Genomic DNA, 6,378 nt, shown 5'->3' on the forward strand with positions numbered 1-6,378 from the left:
TCACGGGCAAATAAGCTGTATGTAGTTAGTATTGCAGAGGGCAAACCAGCAAACAGGCGCGATATAACGGCATCTAAAACGCCATTAAGCAAACAAATAAGTCACATACAAATATACATATATATATGTAAATAACCGAATACATATTTGTAGAAGTTGCGTTGCCCTAGCGGCCAAGAGGCTGAGCGGCTGAGTGGTTGAGCTGCTTAACAGTGCACGTTAAATGTGTGTAGACTTTTGCAGTAAAATGTTTTACAGCGGAGAGCGCCATGACGCATAAGCAGTTTGCACAGCGCGTGCGCCCAAAAGCATGCAATGACACGCATACAGTGCGTTGCTGAGCATAAAAACGCTCGCACATTTGGCAGGCACAATAACTGTATTTGTGTTTATGTTGGTGTTGGTGTTTGCTTTTGTGCTGACACCGTCAATGGCAGCGTCAGCTACAACCGACGTATGAGTAAGCTAGTAATAAGGTGCGTGTTGTCTACATTCAGGCGGCAAGGCGCGGCACTTGCGTTAAATTCCACGTAATAATGTGGTTGAAAAAAGTAATTTAAAGAAAAGCTATATTTAGATACAAATTCTTCTATAAAGAATTCTGCGGTCAAAAAGGCAATACAATTTTGGAAAAAATCTAGAATAATTGTGATATATGCATGAAAATTCTTATTTCACACGAAAGAAATTTATTAAATTTTAAGTAAATTAATTTTTTTATTTAATTCAATTTTTTTAAATTTAAATAAATTAAAATTAAAAACTTAAATTAGTTAAAATTGATTTTTTTAATTTTAAAGATTATTTGAATTTTTTTTAATTTCGTTTAATTTAATTATTTAAAATTTCAAATAAATTTAATTTTTAAATTTCAATTTTTAATTTTAATTTCATTTACTTTAATTAATTTAATTTTCAGACTTATTTTTAATTAAATAAAATTTTTCTAATTACATTTACCTTAATTGAATAAATTTTCGTTTTCTTTTTATTTCATTTAATTTAATAATAATCAATAAAATTGAAAAAAAAAACAGATATAAATATTTTTTTAATTATTTAAATTTTAAGTAAATTAATTTTTTTTATTAAATTTAATTTTTTTAAATTTAAATAAATTAAAATTTAAAAACTTAAATTAGTTAAAATTGATTTTTTTAATTTTAAAGATTATTTGAATTTTTTTTTACTTTCGTTTAATTTAATTATTTAAAATTTCAAAATTAATTTTAACTACATTTAATTTTTAAATTTAAATTTTTTAATTTCAATTTCATTTAATTTTCCGACTTAACTTTAATTTAATAAAATTTTTTTAATTACATTTAACTTAATTAAATAAATTTTCGATTTTTTTAAATTTAATTTAATTTAATAATAATCAAAAAAATTGAAAAAAAAAACAGATATAAATATTTTTTTAATTGCCAAAGGGCAACAACCGTCATATAGAAGCAGCCTTTTTATCGAACAAAAAAGTTGAAAAAGTATTAAAAACACCGAAAGACGCAAGCTTGGAAATCAGTATTGCACACGCTATAAATATAATCTTTTCCACATTTTCAAAGAAACGAAGTTGAATTTTCTGACTTTTTTTTATATAAAATTGGTTTGAGGAGTTCGAAAACAATTCTTAAACACTTTTCTTATGATTACACTGGTTTACAAGCATTTTGATACTGTGACGTTTTAGGCGGTTTCTTGATTTTGGCTTGCTAAAGATTTCTTAACACGTGGGATTTCTTGTGTTGCAAACAAGGGGTGTTGGAGTCAATCCACCGCCATTTACTTTATATTTACTAAAATAACAAAAATAACTGTACAGGTTGGCTAATTTTGAAACTCAAATTCACCTCAAATACCTCACAGTCCACTTAGCAATAAAACGCAAATTGTTTCTTCAGATTTATTGAGTAGTAAAAATTAATAACATTTTTATTTCAGTTTTGTTGACTAGTGTTATTAATTCGTTTAACTTATTTCCAAATGCCAAAATTTTGGAATTTTATAAAAACTTAAGCACACTTAAAATTAAAGATTATGCTAATGTTAATTACTAACGCAATTAAAAAAAAAAAATTCAGCAAGTTCAAAAACGGTTTTGAGAAAATGAATGATTAATTGTTTTCAATTTCACTAAAGCTTAGTTGAAAATAATTTAAGAAAGAAAAAAGAAAACTAATAATGTAAAGTAATTTGGTTTTTAGCGCATTTTAGCATTTTGTAAGCGTTACCAGTTGCACCGCGTTAAAAATCTCAATTTCACTTTTAAAAAATCACCAACAATAAACTGCACAGTTTACGAAACTACTAAGTATGTATAAGTTGTTTTATAACTTTTTGTTTTTGGTATTATTTTTTACAAAAAAAAATATTATATGTTATTTAGCGTCATTTCACATTAAATACATATAATATCATATTACAGAATTAAAAAAAAAATTTTAAATCATATATGCAATTATCCACAATTTTTTTTTTTTTGATTTCGTAACAGAGTAAGACAATTGAAAATCAAAATTTATTTGAAGTATTTCTAATAACTTTGCTTTAAACGCATATTTTTATAGTTTTCTTTTACTTTTCACGAAACATGAATTTTACTACGCCACATACGCGTAGCATAAACAATTTGCTCACTTATTTGTTGTATTGAAACTATAAACTTCAGCAACTTATTTAAAATCGCATGTTACATGCACAAAGGCAGCTTCAGCATAAAATCTGCAAGCAGGCAAATTCTTGCCAAACAATGAGTATTATGTTTGTTGACATCAACACACGTGCATACATACGCATGCCCAACAACACTATGCGCTACGTGGCAATGACTTTGCTGACTGGCACACTATCGGATTTTCACAAAACACAGATTTCAGACACACTTGTATACCTTCTCTTTTCATTAAATGTCGCTTAACATTGATTTTAGTTAGATTAAGTGCTGTTAGCCAAATATTTTTTCTTATAAATTTCAACTGAAACACAGAATTTGTTAGCAATGAACGAAACAAAAAATTGTTTTTCATCAAATTTTCTTAATCGACGATTTTGTGAAATCGCGAAAAAGTTCAAGCGCTTCGCACGTCCGTCTCAATTAAAAGTTCGCTGTTAACTAAATGTTACACGAAATCAAACAACAACAGCAGCATCAGCGATGCAATGAGTGGCAGCGCAGCAGCAACGCAGGCATCGCCAGCATCCAACTGACCAGCAAATCTACGAAGCTACGCACCGAATAGCCGGAGAGGCAGCGCTGCAAATAAGGATGCTGTGACAGCAGCAGCAGAAATGAGCATCAAAAAGTCTACAAACTCTGCGCTGTGTGGTGAGTGTCCATGTATATGTGTGTATGTGTGTGAGAGTAAGCAGCATCCAATGCATGAGTTTGTGAGCGGATATGGTCGTATGCGCGCGAGTTGGGTGAAAATAAAAAATACTTTTTACAACAATACTGCTATCAAAACATGCAAATGTATATATGTATGTATGCATGTGTGTATGTATTTGTGCTTCTTATCAATTCAAGAGCAGTGCTTGCTGTGTGTGTCGGCGTCGCTGACGACGAAGCATTCTTTTGTTGATAGGCAATTGTTGATGTGTGCACTAACTGTTGTTGCTTTATTGTTTTAATGTTTTTTTGGTTGTTGTTGTTTTATTCATATCACGGTTGTGTGGTTGCTGCGTATATTGTTGTCATTGTTTTAGCTATTGCGTCGGTTTTTGAAAAGTTTTTGTTTTTGTCGTTTTGTTCCAATTTCTTTTTTTTTTATCTCTACATGTTTGTCAGAGCTTTGTTGCGCTGCGCTCACACTCGCTTACTCACGAAATAGTGACTCTCTTTCCTTATGCTCTGCTTAAAAAAGTTATGTTGCGCAAAAGCAATGCGATTCTATTTATCTCCCATGAGATAAATGTCTGCAGAGCAACATGCTGTCAGTTGCGATATATTTTTTCCTCATGAAATATCGCATGATATTTTATTTTCAGTGTGCATAGAACTGTTAAAAATAAAAATTAACATATATTCTTAACTGTTAATTTTTATGTCTACTAAAAATAAAAATCGAAAATTAAAATTTATGCATTTTGAAGTTCCCTATTTTTTTTAAAGAAGTAACGCAGAAACTTCAAACTTAATAGGAATGATTATTATCATTCGAAAGAACATACTATGCCATTTATTTTTTGAAGATTATCTCTTTCAAATGTTGGCCGCGGCTACGTCTCTGATGGTCCATCCGTTAAGTCCAATTTTCGATGAGTCGTTCGCGCATTTGGACTGGTAACTGGCGAACGACACGCATGATATTTAGCTCTAAGCCTGAAATCGAAGCGGGATTGTCCCCATAGACTTCAGACTTTACATATCACCACTGGAAAAATTTAACGGTATAATGTCACACAATCTCGGTAGCTAATCAACCGGCCCATAATTATCTCCTCACCGAAGTGTTCTCTCAATAAATCCATTGATTGATGAAATGTGTGGAAAGTGGCGCCGTCGTGTTGGAAGCAAATATCGCCGCGGTCACGAGCTTCAATTTCAGGCATCAAATACTCGGTTATCATTGCGCGACAACGGTCGCCATTGACGTTTACGTTATCGCCGACATCATTTGTGAAAATTATGGACCGATGATTCCGTCGGTCCGCAAACCACACCTAATAGTTGTTCCTGCTGGCTGAAATGGCAGCTCTTGTATCTCTTCAGGTTGCTCTTCGTCCCAAATGCGTCAATTTTGCTTGTCTACATACTCATTGAGCCAAAATTGGACTTCATCTCTGAACAAAATCGGATCTTCTTGGAACTTTTCAGGAGCCAAACGAGCGAATTGATGTCGCTTGGCAAGGTCAAGCGGATTCAGTTCTTGCACAAGCTGTCCGCTTTCAATTTAAGATCTCGACGTAAAATGCGTCAAATCGTTCCATACGTCAGTCCGAATTGCTGCGAACGGTGTTGAGTCGAATGTCTCTATCTCTTTCAAAGATTTATTCAAAACGGTCACCTTTTGCTTTCATAACAGCCCTGAAACAATTCGGCCATTGAGCGATAGCAGCACGCACAATTTCTATTGGTATTGACGACAGACCCAATTCTCGAGCTCTAAATACAAACTCTATTTCAATGTATTCAAATCTGGACTGCCAGACGGTCAACCAGCCTGCAGCTATGAAACCAGGAATATTTTTTAGGATTACTTTCATTTTGACTGCCGACAAAAGGCGTATAATCATTAATTTCTTTTATTTTTTAATTTAATAAATAAATTAACTTGTGAGCTTATCAAAGAGCAACATTTGAATAATATTTTGAAATTTCAAAACCCACGTAACCCTTTAGCTACTGCTGGGTGGCATTTGCCCACTATGCTGGTGAAGAATCTTGCTGGAAGATCTAGTGTTCTCCGTAGAAGAGAATAGTGCTAAACTGCCTTAACACGGCTTTTAAAAGTTGCTTCTAATACGTTTTTGTTCTTTTTTGCAACATCTTTTTTACAGCAGTTCAGAGATAACACCTTTATAGGAAGCTCCACTGCCAATCATTACAACAACTGGATGTGGAGGACCTTGAATCATCATTTTTTGCATCATTAGATGTTTAGACTTGGTCGTTTTGCTTAATAAAGATTTATTCGAGAGAGTATTTTTTCATTAAGTTTTTCATTAAAAAAGTTTACCGCATGTCACTGAAAAAGCCCTTGCAAATGTTGAGGCCCAATTTGCTTTAAGCGATGACCAGTTGTCAGATGGTAAGCTCTCCATTTCCTTTCATATAAGTTTCTGTTTTCCAAGGAGACTTCTGTGAAAACGGTCGTGAACAGGTTTTATGTCTGAATTGGTACAAACCATGCACGGGCGAACTTGTCATGACTATTTTATAAAAACTTTTATTTGCTTTTCCAAATACAAAGACTACAGAAGAGAAGTATTGGGCATAATTTTTCCAATTTTTTCCTTTATGTGGCTCGTATTATAAGTTTATATGTAAAATATTTTCCTTTGTTTGTACACAAAGCAGTCAAATGTACAGTTTCCATATTTGGGGTAAATGACTCTGCATAATCCTCATATTGGTGCTTTAGATGTCGGTATGAGGGCTTTACTCAAATAGCAACGCTATAAACGGTAGCACAATTAGCGTTGGATTCAAAAATATTTACATCTTGAATATGCTAGATTATACGGCTCAACTGATATAGTGGCTTGTAAGCTCCATTTAATGGCATTCAGTACATTTCCATATGAAGAGACAGTTTTTTTCGATTAGCCTTCCCTCGTTGTTTGTTTTGCTTTTTTTTTGCTTCACATTCATAATTCTCGCAATTTTTCTCACCAAGCAACAGTAATTCTTAAAAATTTGCTTTAAATAGATGC

The 6,378-nt window shown here is 32.5% G+C and overlaps 1 protein-coding gene across 13 annotated transcripts in view; it reads right to left on the reverse strand.

The window, feature by feature from the left end:
• Window positions 1-6,378, reverse strand: part of LOC126750925 (low-density lipoprotein receptor) — a 410,401-nt gene that overhangs the window by 210,333 nt on the left and 193,690 nt on the right. For 7 of the 13 annotated variants that reach the window (XM_050460736.1, XM_050460735.1, XM_050460731.1 and 4 more), the window contains exon 1: window positions 2,894-3,118. The exons of the other annotated variants lie outside the window; for them this stretch is intronic. The gene's annotated coding sequence lies outside the window, so the exon portion shown is untranslated. Of the gene's footprint in view, window positions 1-2,893; window positions 3,119-6,378 lie in introns of those variants that run through there. 13 annotated transcript variants of the gene reach the window in all.

The sequence above is a fragment of the Bactrocera neohumeralis genome, chromosome 2, assembly GCF_024586455.1.
Source record: "Bactrocera neohumeralis isolate Rockhampton chromosome 2, APGP_CSIRO_Bneo_wtdbg2-racon-allhic-juicebox.fasta_v2, whole genome shotgun sequence".
In the NCBI taxonomy this organism is placed as follows: Eukaryota; Metazoa; Arthropoda; class Insecta; order Diptera; family Tephritidae; genus Bactrocera; species Bactrocera neohumeralis.